This window comes from Lepidochelys kempii, chromosome 21 (genome assembly GCF_965140285.1).
Source record: "Lepidochelys kempii isolate rLepKem1 chromosome 21, rLepKem1.hap1, whole genome shotgun sequence".
NCBI classification, from domain to species: Eukaryota; Metazoa; Chordata; order Testudines; family Cheloniidae; genus Lepidochelys; species Lepidochelys kempii.
The window spans coordinates 10,056,545-10,068,993 of record NC_136400.1 but is presented as its reverse complement, the minus strand read 5'-3'; the positions used below and the strand labels follow the sequence as shown (position 1 = coordinate 10,068,993).

Sequence of the window (12,449 nt, the reverse complement as noted above, 5' to 3'; positions counted from 1 at the left end):
TTGTGGTGCCAAGCGCTTCTCTTGGAGAGAGCGCAGTGATTTGTATCAGGAGCCCAACTCCGCCGAGGCCTTGTCTCTCTGACATGGCCTTGTTGAGACTCATTGTCTCTTTCAAGTGACAGTATGTTACGCTGGGCAAGGCAGTTACGAGTTCCTGGCTAGCTGTAGCGTTCTCTGCAGCGATGGTGGGAATGGCATTTTGGACCATATTAGCCTGTTGGTGCTGCTGCTAAAAGGGTCTTTTTCGGACTGGAGTTGTCACTGCTCTCACCCTTTCCCTTGGACGCTGTGTGGATTGGACAGTTAAAAATGCTGAATGCAACACAGACACACGTGCACTCACGCATGTATGGTCACACGCATGCAGCCGGGCACACATTCAGAAGCATGCATCGCACCCACGCGCACAGTCAGACCTGTCTGGTCATGCATGCGCTCACACACATTTGTTGCCCACGCGTTGCTCACCGTGTGTGCGCTCAGTCTCGACTTTCACATATAAAGAGAGACTCATTGACATGCATGGACTGCACACCACACATACATCCGTGTGCACGCCTTTGTGCAGGCGCGCACACACAGATTCACACATGTTGAACTGCACACTCTCACATTCGGTCGTGTACAACTGAACAACTTGAAGCAAACATTGACAGGAGTGAAGGGACTGTGGGGCAGGATTCCCTTCTGTCAGCATGCATACACCCACTTTGTAGGGGTGTAAAATGACCCCTCAAGATGCCAGGAAGAGGAGAATTGGGCCCCAATCTGTTTGTTTTTTTTATTTCTGATCTGAAGCGGCACATTATTAACACACCTCATCAAGGGTACATCTTCTGGAGCAGGAGCATTTTCTTGAGCGCTTTGGGGGCCCAAGGCTGTGAAGGAAAGCTGAATCCTTGAAGCGCTAAGGTTAACAAACATAAGATTTTTGTTTTTCCCGCAGTTACTGATCAAGGAATGTTGTTTTGTTTTTTAAATGGAAGGAGAGAACATTCCTGGCGGAGATTTTTGGAGCTGAACAACAGAGGATAAGCCAGCCAGCATGGGACCAACAGCATTGTAAGAGCAGCATGAGAAGATCTGTGTGGCAGATCAAACTGACTTGGAGCACAAAGGAGGTCGCGATGTAATGTAAGTACATAGGCACTGGTATCTCCACTCTGCTGCATTCTTACAGCGAGAAGCCTGCTATGCAGAGTGAGTCTGTCACCCTAAGGATACAAAATGTGACGCTCTTTATTAGGCAGGAGATGCTGAAATGTGTCCAATTAATGAGACATTAACAAATGGTGCAGCAGAAATAGAAGCTACTGACACTGAAGATATTAACTTCATCTTCCCTTCAAGCACTTTGATTAGCTGTGGCCTAAATGATCAGCCAGGCGGGGTCTGGTTCCCCTTTGCGCAGGCGTCTGTAAAATGTGAGCTTACAAAATGAAGCCGCAGGCGCTGATCAGTGTATTTACACCTCTGCCTCATTGGTTTGCACATGACATGGTGGGGAGGGGAACAGCTAAAGGCGCAAGGGCTTGGACCTGCACTTGCAATTCAAAGGAGGATGCGTAATCAGAGGCATGGGTTTCATACCTGCTAAAACATGGCCCCCCCCCCCAAATTCATCCCTCTCTGTGCATTAGATTTCATTGTACATTTGCAGTGGTGCGTTTGGGAGTCGCTGAAACACGCCCTTGAAAAGCGTAAGTGATCCACAGACCACCTTGCTTTGCGAAAACGATCCCTTGTTTTAAAGCAATGAGGGCATTGTTTTCCCACTGTGTCCCTCCCAAAAGGTCTCAAACTCTAAAGGTACAGCCTTTATTTCTCTCCTCCTGTGTCTGTTTCAGAAGTTGGGGCATGTCTGATGCCTCCTGTAGCTGGAGATATCAAGCCATGTACATCCCGTGGTGTCATTCCACTGAATGTGGCCTGATATTGCTCACCACCATGTGGCACTGTGGTCTGGTTCTGTTACACAGGCTAAGCAGAATCGATGTAGGTCAGTATGTGGATGAGATCTCCAAGAAATATCTAGCTTGCTGCAGGAAATGGTATTGGCAATTGTCTTGAGTCAATTGTTAAAGGCAATGGGTTGATCTAGGTCAGTGGCTCTCAAACTTTGTTACTGGTGCCCCCTTTCACATAGCAAGCCTCTGCATGCGACCCCCCCTTATAAATTAAAAACACTTTTGTATACATTTAACACCATTATAAATGCTGGAGGCAAAGTGGGATTTGGGGTGGAGGTTGACCGCTCGCGACCTCCCATGTAATAACTTCACGACCCCCTGAGGGGTCCCGACCCCCAGTTTGAGAACCCCTGATCTAGGTGCTCCCACTGGACAAGACATAAAATCACAGCCCTGAATGTTGGCTGTTAAAGATCCCCTGGCCCTTTTGTCCGACGAGGGGTGTTCTCTGACATCCCAGCCAAATTCTAATACATTCTTTGAGCTTCAATCCTCTGTGCAGTCTCAGCTGGATACTGTCTTCTTAGCTTCCTGTTCCAAACTGTTATGTAATGTTGCTGTATGCCGTTAAACAGCTGCCCTGTTCCACCCAAGAGGTGGCTTGTGATTCAGTGGTAGGTGAATTGACTCCTCTATGTCCCTCTTACTTAAGAGAGTTGGTTAATTGTTCCTAAACTTTGAGCAAATCAGATCAAAAATGTTACAAAGAAGCATTCCAGTTTGCAAGAAATGAACCTTCACAGAAAATTCAATCAGAATAAAGACAACCCTAGAATTTTCCCATGTTGCCAACAAAAGACCTGGCAGTTGTCAGACCAGATACAAAAGCCCCATACAGAGTAAACCCACCCCCAACCCTCTTGGAAAGCTGTTAAACACAGGAAAACCTTGTGTATTCCTGAAACGAGCCATTAAACAGATCCAGCTAACAGGTGTTCCTTTAAAAGGGCCTCCTAAGCTCTCAGAAACAAGGGGAGCGGGAGTGTTTGACTCTAATCATACACCGAAAGCATATTCATTTTCACAGTGGGATGACAGGCTGCCTTGTCCAAAAACCCAGCATACCACAGGAAGTGTGTGTTTTTGTAGGCGCTGTTACAAGCAGGACCAAATGAAAAGCCAAATCTCAGCCTTTCTCTTCTTGCAATTCCATAATCTAGTTTGGAATATTATATTACTCCCGACTCCCATCTGCTTTTGTTTAGTGCAGTGCTATTTATTCCCTCCTCCTTCCCCGTCTCCAATTAAATTAGTCACTAAAATCCAGTGCATTAGCTAGTAACGTGTCCACCTTCTGCTGTGTGATTTCCCTGGGTGCTGCCCCAGCGGTTTGTTGTTGCTTAAATCGGTGCATTGCAACGTGGCATGTTCCATTTTTGCAGTTGGGTCTAGTGGCTGCGGCAGCGGAAAGGCACTCGGGAGACCTGGGGTCTATTCCCAGCTCTGTCCTTTCCCCTGCCTGGGCTTCTATTTCCCCTTCACCCTTTGGCTGTCTTGTCTATTTAGACCGAGAACATCTCTTGCTGTATGCATGTGCAGCGCTTAGCACAATGGAGCCTGGTCTGTGCCTGGGGGCTGGTGTGCGTTAGAGAAGCCGTGGGGCTGCTTCATTGGTTGGGGAGACTGTAAGGAACCCCGCTCCGGTGGAAGAGCAGCAGAGATGGAGTAGAGCTCTGACACGTGGCTTCCCCCCCTCCCCAGTGCGTCCCTTTTCTCCCCGTCACACCCCCTGTGCCAGGGTAGGACTAGGGCAGCTGCCACAGGAGTTAGTTTTGACACCAGGGGGGTTCCCCTGTGCTGCGGAACTCTCTGCTATCTGGCAGCCAGAGTCTGTCCCCTTTGCAGTGTTCATCTGGCACAGGTGACACCAGAGCAGGTTGTCTCCCTTATACATGGTTTCAGAGTAGCAGCCGTGTCCGTCTGTATCCGCAAAAAGAAAAGGAGGACTTGGGGCACCTGAGAGACTAACAACTTTTATTTAACAAATAAATTTGTTACTTTCTCAGGTGCCACAAGTACTCCTTGCCCTTGTACATGGTTCCATTGCAAGAAATCGCCATTTACTGGAAACATCCCTCTCTTGGTGTGTCCCATGAAAAACATCCCCCCTCTGTGCGAGTCCTCCCAGCTAGCCGTGTGTCTTGCAGCATTTGCCTGTCAAGCTTTTATCCCCGTCGGTGCCACTAGTGCAGAAAGCAAATGACTCAGCTCTGATCAAAGATTGACTAGTCGATGGGAGGCTACAAAAGCTTTGCAATGTTTTTAACCAGGATTAAGCCCCAGTCCAATATGGCGGTCCCTATGTACAAATTTCCCAGGCCAGCGATGGACTCGTGGACCGGTAATCCCCACAAAAACACGCCGCACTCGAAGAAAGATGTAGAATCATCAGGTGAGACTCACAATGGACTTCTGCACTGTTCTCTCTGATGCCGACTGCCTAGGGATTGCCACTTGGCTGATTTGGCCGCTTGGATTTGGCTGAAATTCAGCACCATTGTGCAAAGCAGAGGCACCACTTAAACCCTATGTTAAGGACTCACATGGTGCACATACTTTGTGCTGACTCCCGGACTACAGCACCTCATAAACATTTGCAAATACCCTGTTTCTAGTATTTAAAAACAGAACACAAAAAGCAGCTAAGCTCTACAGTAAAGGTGGGGCCCTAAGACCATGTGCAGACTACGGATCTGCTCCAATTACAATTACATGTACAAGGGAAAGGAGTACTTGTGCCACCTGAGAAACTAAACCCCGGTTTCACACAGTGATTAGCTCCAGCTCTGCACCAGTGCAAGGTCTTGGGTATACGGCGACAGCTGCCCTATGCAGAGCTGGAGCTAATCACTGCGTGAAAGCGGGGTGAGCAAATAACACTGGGGGGTCTCTTGGTGCAGCTGCAACAAACAAGGGCTGTGTTTGAGGCAAATGCCCTGTGTGGTACAGGCCTAAAACTAGCAGGCAGGTGTATTCATAGCCATGAGCTTCACTAACAATCCAGCTGAACGCTGCGCTTAACGTATGCGTCAGGCATGCAGCCGTTCCGTCACCCCCCTCAACTCCCAACTGGGGCCACCAAAGCTGTTTAAATGCATTTCTTTCCCCTCCTCCCCCCTGCCTGTGGTTCTCCTTTTGTTTTTGCTCTCGCCCTTTGTGTATGTGTGTATTGATTTCCTGCTTGCCACCAGCTGCAGTTCACTCCTGGTCCTGTTCCCTCTGCTTGGCTTTGAGTGCAGAGAGCAAGGCAGCCTCAGCCAGCTGTGACCTCCACCACAGATCAAGGCGGGCCATTCGATAGGCAGGTCTGGGTCTTCGGTTAGTCTTCATGACCTTGCAGAGCCAAAGGGGATTGAAAAGAGAGGGTGATGCCAGCAGGTGGGAATGTAATGGCCAGCTCTGGAGGGGAAGCGCCAGTCATAACTGCCTGCCCATCCTCTACAGCGCCCCTGGGGTCTGCCAGTCGTCATAACTTAAGGGGCAAATCCTCCAAAGGTGCAGAGGGCCCACGCGAAGCACAACTCATGTGGTACTGCTGCATGTGGAGGACAGGAACTGGAAGTCTGCCCCACAGAGCACAGCCTTGAATGCTGTCGTGGGGGAGGAACTGGGGCAGGTGGATCCACCACTGTGCAGATTCATCAGTCATTTTCTCTGGCCATGGAGGTGACTATACTATTGATTGGTGTTACAGTCACTGTCTGAGACCACAGCCCCGTTATTCTGGGTGCTGTGCAAACACATTGTAAGAGACAGCCCCTGCCCCAAAGAGCTTACAGTTTCAATAGACGACACAGAACAGAGTGGAGGGGAAACAGCTTGGTCACGCAGCAGGTCAATGTCAGAGATGGGAACAGGACCTAGATCTCCTAGCCCAGGTCACACTGCTTACAAACCATAATAAGGGGTTTCCTTTCCCCACATGGTCCTGTCTGTAAACTCTTGGGGTCTGCATTGTGCATAAAGCACCACACGCAGCTGTGATGCCAAAGGGGTGAATGAACGCTCCGATGATGATGATAGCATGAAGCATCCTGAACGGTTGACTCCCAGAGCCAAGCACACGTTTACACACTAAGGGGGAAAATGCTTCCTTCCATCTCTTCCTCTCCCTGACCCCAAAAGCTGCAAGGCTGGTCCCTTTTTGCACAAAGGGAAAGAAGAAATCTCAGTGCGCAGCCAACCAGAGCCTGATTTTGCAGAGGCACTAAAACCAGCAAGCCCCATGTAGTCAAACAGGCTCTGCAGCATCTCTGTAAATCAGGCTTTAACCTTGGATATGCATGTAGGGCTCTCCCATCTCTGATCCTTCATAGCTTAACTCCTTCTCTAGTTCCTCTCATTGGTAGGGTCCCACCTCTGTCTATTTTCCCCTCTTCCTTTGCTGACAGGGTCTCCTTCCTTCCCCTCTCACATATTCAGGGCCGTGTTCTATATCAGCAACAGGCCTTGGGGAAAAGGGGGCGGGGGGTGATTTAATAAGGATAAGGCTGCATTTGCATAGATGTTATTAAGAAGTTGCCTGAGCCCATTCATCTTTGCAAACCTCAACCACCCACATCGTGTTTGTCAGCTGACGCTATCATAACTCTCGGAGCCCATTTCCAATCTCCGAACTGGCTTTCAGACACAACATTGAGAGCCAATAAAATCCAGCTTGTGAAGTTTAAAGAGTCAGAGCTATTACAGGAGCTGGGACGGTGGTGGAAATATATAGCAACAGCTGACGTGTGTGTATGTGTGGGGGGGGTTGTTTTTGCGATGCTCAGTGCAGATGCTGGGGATGCTGATGCCAATCTCACTGCATCATCTCTCTGCTTGCAGCGAAGATCAGGCTGGTGATGGGACAGAGGCACTGGGGTATTTTTAGCTACCTAGGCAAGTACAGGGTGGGGATGCTCTCGCAGAAAATACTAATGTGTCCCTCTTGATTTTGTGAGGTGAGGTGAGAACAGAGCCAGCTGACTGCTGGAAAATGAAAATTAATTCTGATTCCAAACAGTCGGTTTCAGCACACTTGCACCCTGTTATCAACTGCCTGGCTCATCAGCAGAGTCTGAACTCCTCACTTCCAGTGCTAAAAAGCATGAATCTATCCCACTTGAACTAATTCACTCCTTTAGCCAGCAGCTATAGTAGACTCTTACCCTCTCATATGGACTGGGCATGAAATAGAGACAAGAGAATTGTCTCTTATTCCTCAGTCATGAATATTAAAGTGGACAGGTCTGGAGTCTCATGAATATTTGGGGACTGGCTGTTCTTGATCCAAGCACTGCTATCCTAAATGAATGAGGTTATTTAAATTCCCTTTTGCGGTAGTACTTTCTATGCTATTAGAACTGGTCAGAAAACAGAAAGGGGAGTTTTTGCAAAAATGTGAATGAAGTTTTACTTTCATTTTTCATTGATATTTCATTGCTGTGTAGATTTTCTGATCAGCTTGCTTTGCTGTCTGTTTTTTTTTTTTAATTTTTAAAAAACTTCACTTATGTGGAGGAAGAGCTTTGAATGGATGGCAATGGGAACAGAGACTGGGGATTTAGGGGTGTGGGGGCAGGGGGCAGGTGGCAATGAGGATAAAGACTAGAACTTGTCAAAAAACCTGAATTTCAAAAAGCGGAGGGTGGCTGGAAAAATTGAGACAATTTTTAGTGAAATATTCCCTGTTTTTTGATCAACTATAGAGCTGGTAAATGTTTTTTTGTTCTTTTGTTTGTTTTTGTAGAAATTTTGAAAAATGGGGAAAAAAACAAAAAAAACTGTAATTACATTTTTTTCCTAGATATGGTCTTGTGGTTGGGCATTGGATTGGGACTCAGGTGGTCTGGCTTCAATTCTCAGCTCTCCAACTGACTCCCTGTGTGACCTTGGACAAGTCACTCTCTCTGTGCCTCAGTTTCCTCACCTGTAAAGATGGCCATAATAATCTTTCCTTCCTCCTACCCTCCCTCTGTGCTGCTCATTTAGACTGTAAACTCCTGGGGACAGAGACTCTCGCTCGCTATGTGTATGTACAGCACCTGGCACAGCAGGGCCCCTGTTTCTCTTAGGGCCTTGGCTGGGGGCTATCATAACACAAATATTAATAAGATGTAGGATGTGAATGATAAAAATGAAGTTGGCTTCCAAAATGTCATTGTAATTCCAGTGTGGGGGGGCATATGGCCAGATACCCTCTTCAAACAGATGACAAAATGTGGGGTAACTATTGTGCGTTTATTTTTTGGAATTGCTCATTTTAAAAAAACAGGATATTATATTAAGCATTTATGACCATGGAGAAGCACCCTCTACTGCCAGGTACTGACTTTTCAATGCCCCCTTGAACAGCGAACTTTGATAAATCAATTTAATGTTGTTATCAACTGCAAAACTGAATAAACAGGAGACACTGGGGGGAAAAATGCATCTCCAACTAGAGCAAATCCTGAAATGAAGGGTGGGGGTTGGCTCCACCCATGGTGGTTAAAGAGAGAGGGTGAGTCTCTGGAAAGAGAAATAATATGTGGAAAATATGCTTCCACTGTGCGGAGAAACTTCATGGGAATGAAGGAGATTTAAAGGGAACTGTTGAGAAAAATCATATATTCAGAGTCAAATCCTGAGCAATGTAATTAATAGTACCTGAGATTGTTAAACTGGAAAGGGTTTGAAAACATCCTATATGCGTCTCACTATTCATGCTGCTGATTTAATTTTTTCAGTTCTCTCAGACAGTAACACTCAGGGTGGGTTGTCAGTGGGATTTGACCCATACCTTTCTGTCCAAAGAACAAATATCACTTGAGCTAAACAAGCCACTCCTTTAGTTGATAGCATAAAAAGGTTGTTATGCTTTAGTGAATCCACCAGCAGAGGGGTTTACTCCTGGGGGTATTCTGTGCTAAAAAATTAAAAATTCTGTGCATAATATTTTAAAATTCTGCAAATTTCATTTGTCAAAATAAAACTACATAATCATGCCAGTTTCAATTATTTTGGTAATTTATTTCAAAACACCTGTCCGCAAGTATGTCTGTAACAATACAGACACACAAAAACTCCCCCAGGAGTAGAGTGTTGAAGAAACCCCTATGACAACCCAGTTCCTGTTTCTCTGCCCCGCCCCACCAGAGCCAAGGGGCCAGACACCCACAACCCCTCCCCCTCAGAGCCCAGCCACAAGGCCCCCCCAGCCAATACACCTGAACCCCTTTCCCCCCAAAGTCCAGCCGCGGGGCTCCTCTAGCCCAGATACCCAGACTCCCTCACCCGAGCAGTGTCTTCTATGTGTGAGCCGGGCTCTGCTGGGTTCAGTGGCCCCTAGTGACAGGTAGAAGCACTGCAGCCCATTTCTGTGGTAGGGAAAGGACATTCTGCGCGCAAGTTAATTTCTGCAAATTTCTGCAGTGCGCGGTGGCACAGAATTCCCTCAGGAGTAGGGCTTGCAACACACACTGTGCTACTGTGAGTTTCACCAGTCTCTCATTTTCTTGACTGCATGTTCAGAAAACTACAGGGATATTATTTGTCTGTTCAAATCCTGTGACCATGTGGGATTGCTGTAACTCTGCGCGCAAGTGCGGCAATTGCACGTGCAAATGATCAGCTAGACCAGTGGTTCTCAATCAGGGGCACAGGTACCCCTGGGTATGCAGGTGTCTTCCAAGAGGTAAGCAACTCATCTAGATATTTGTCTAGTTCAGTCAGGACACCCCTCTCCCCCATCCCCCCAGGGATTGCAGGACAGGTTTAAGGGGGGGTCGCAAGCGCATGGCCAGCATTAGGGGGTGGCAAACAGGGCAACTGCCTGGGGCTCCACACCACAGGGGGCCCTGCTAAGTAAGTTACATGCTTCAGCCCTGGGTGGCGGGGCTTCGACTTCGGGTACACTGAAATGTAAGCACAATATTGATATTCTAATTGATTTATTTTATAATTATACAGTAAAAATGAGAGAGTCAGCAATTTTTAAGTACTGGTGTGCTGTGACACTTGTATTTTCATGTCTGATTTTGTAAGCATGTTGTTTTAAAGTGAGGTGAAACTTGGGGTACGCAAGACAAATCAGACTCCTGAAAGGGGTACAGTAGGCTGGAAAGGTTGAGCACCACTGAGCTAGACCTCTAACTGGGCACTTGCAGGTTTAGCTACTGCATTTAAAGATAGAATTGGGATCAGTGTGGGTGTGCAGTTCTGAATATCTGCATCTGGCATTAGACTGGTTAATTTCATTCTCGTCCATCACACAGGCTGGGATGCTTTCCCTATCCTTAGCCTCCTCTGCTGCTGTTCCCCAGAGTTGTTGAGGGCTGGGATAGGAGCACTGGGCTTTCCCATGGCAAGTATCCATTTCTTAGGTTCTAAGGCCAGAAGGGACCAGCAAATGGTCTTGTCTGACTTCCTGTATAACAGAGGCCCACCGATTCCTGCAGCTAGCCCAATAACTTGTGGATGAGAGTGAACATAGCTTGACGTAAAGAGTCCAAGCGATGGCAAATTTACTACATCTCTTGGAAGTGGTTCCAGTGGTTAATTACCCTCCCTGCTAAAAATTTGAGTCTTCATTCCAGTTTGAACTTGACTGACTTCAACTTCCACTCATTGCATCTTGTTATGCTTTTGTCTGACAGATTAAAGAGCCCTCTGGAATCAGATACCTTCCCCCTGGGGAGGTAATTATAGACTGATCAAGTCACTTCTTAACCTTCTCTTTGATATACTAAAGGCTCTACCCGTCACCAGTTCCGTAGGGCCCCATCCAATCTCCATTTTAAAGTGGCACTTGCATTTGTTTTATTTGTTTTCCAGTGACAAGCTAATTTCAGGAAGGGCTGGCCAGAAAACAACTATTTTAGATTGTGAAAAATTTTGAGGTTTTGACATTTGTTTCATTCCAATGTGGAACAAAAATGAGAGCTTTCGAAAAATGTTAGTGAGAAAACGGAAGTGGAGATTTACCACCCCAGAATAACCAATGGCCTAGTGGTTAGGGCCCTCACCTGAGACGTGGGGTATTTGGGTTCAGCTCTCTGCTCTGAATCAGGGCTCCTACCGTCCAGGTGAATGCTCTAAGCATTGGTGAACTGGCTATTCTGGAGTGGCTGTCTCTCTTCAGTCAAAGCAGACATGTTTTGACGAACCATTTCCGTTTGGATGATATGGCATTTTTTTGACTGCAGAAAGGCTTTGACGTTTTTTATGACCTGCTCTAATTGTGGGGGCCTGTAACTCCAATGACCTGATTTGCACCTGCAGTCATATATAAGTGGAAGCAGATTTGCACTGGAACTGAATTTGCAGGCCCGAGCTTTGTGAATACAAATTGTGTTTGCAAATGGAAAAGCCTCACTTTGGAAAATGCCCCCTATATGTGTCTGGCTTTAAAAGCAGGCATTTCCCAGCACATTGCTTGCAACAAGCTGAGCTCAGAATGAGATTTGGATGCCCAGATAGCTGAAATGGTGAGACTTTTTTCACATTCACAGCAATACCTAAGTTCCCATGGCAATGAAGAAACTCTCTCTCACACACACACCAGATTTAGGCATAGAAAGCTGGGCTACATTCCAGGAGAATGGAACCCAAGCAGCTCATCAGGTTTTACTCAAAGAAGCAAGGGGTTTTAGCAAGAACTTCACAAACACAGCACATTTCTAGGTTTTACAAATGATAAAAAAATACCCCAACTCTTAATATCTTACTCTTTGTGTTTATGGCTGCTTAAGACACACAAAATAAAAGCAGCACCACAGTAAGCCAGTTATTTTTGCCACCTCTCATCCCAGGTCCCAACACTTAGCTATAAACTGTACCAAGGAGCAAAGGGAGGAGGTGGGAGTGGGCAGAGTCATTTCTGTGGAAGCTCCTGGGTTTGCTGTGTGGGACAAGTGGAGGGGCTTCATTTGAGTGCCTAGAGGATGGGTGGCTACATCAGGAAAAAGGAATAAAAGAGCCATTGGCCTTAGCTCTAACTGGCTCCTTCGTTGGCAACTTCAGCAGAGAGGCTGAGGAATGAATGGGTCCTGAACTCCATTCTCAGGACTTAGAGGTAGCTGACCTGCAGTCAAGTCAAAATTGAAACATGTAGACAGGGTGATGGCTGGGAAGTTTGCACTGGGTAGTGTGCTCTGTAGTGGATAGGGGAACATCCTGGTAGTCCGGAGACCTGGTTCTAATCCGAACCCTGCTAGTGACCTGTTGTGTGAGCTTGTGCAAGTCCTTTCCTCTCATCCTTTGCCTGTTTAGATTGTAAGCTCTTTGGAGCAGGGGCCGGCTCGTAATGTACGCATGTACAGCATCTAGAACAATGGGGCCCTGATTTTGGTTGGGGCCTTTCAGGTGCTACTGTGATGCACCCATTAATAGCAATGGAAAAATCAGAGTTCTTTAGGGGAAGACCTTCAGAAGAGCTCCACCTCTTTGAATGCTGAGCTCCTATGTTAGCGCCTGAATCGGAGCTGAGCTCCTTTGAAAATCTGACCCTGGTGCTGAGCC

General features: G+C 47.0%; 1 long non-coding RNA gene across 1 annotated transcript in view; it reads left to right on the top strand.

Moving 5' to 3' along the window:
* The first annotated feature begins 997 nt into the window (after positions 1-997).
* LOC140901347 (uncharacterized) overlaps positions 998-12,449 on the top strand; it is a 64,163-nt gene continuing 52,711 nt past the window's right edge. The window contains exon 1 of the long non-coding RNA XR_012155825.1: positions 998-1,134. This is a non-coding gene — a long non-coding RNA (uncharacterized LOC140901347). The remainder of the gene's footprint in view (positions 1,135-12,449) is intronic.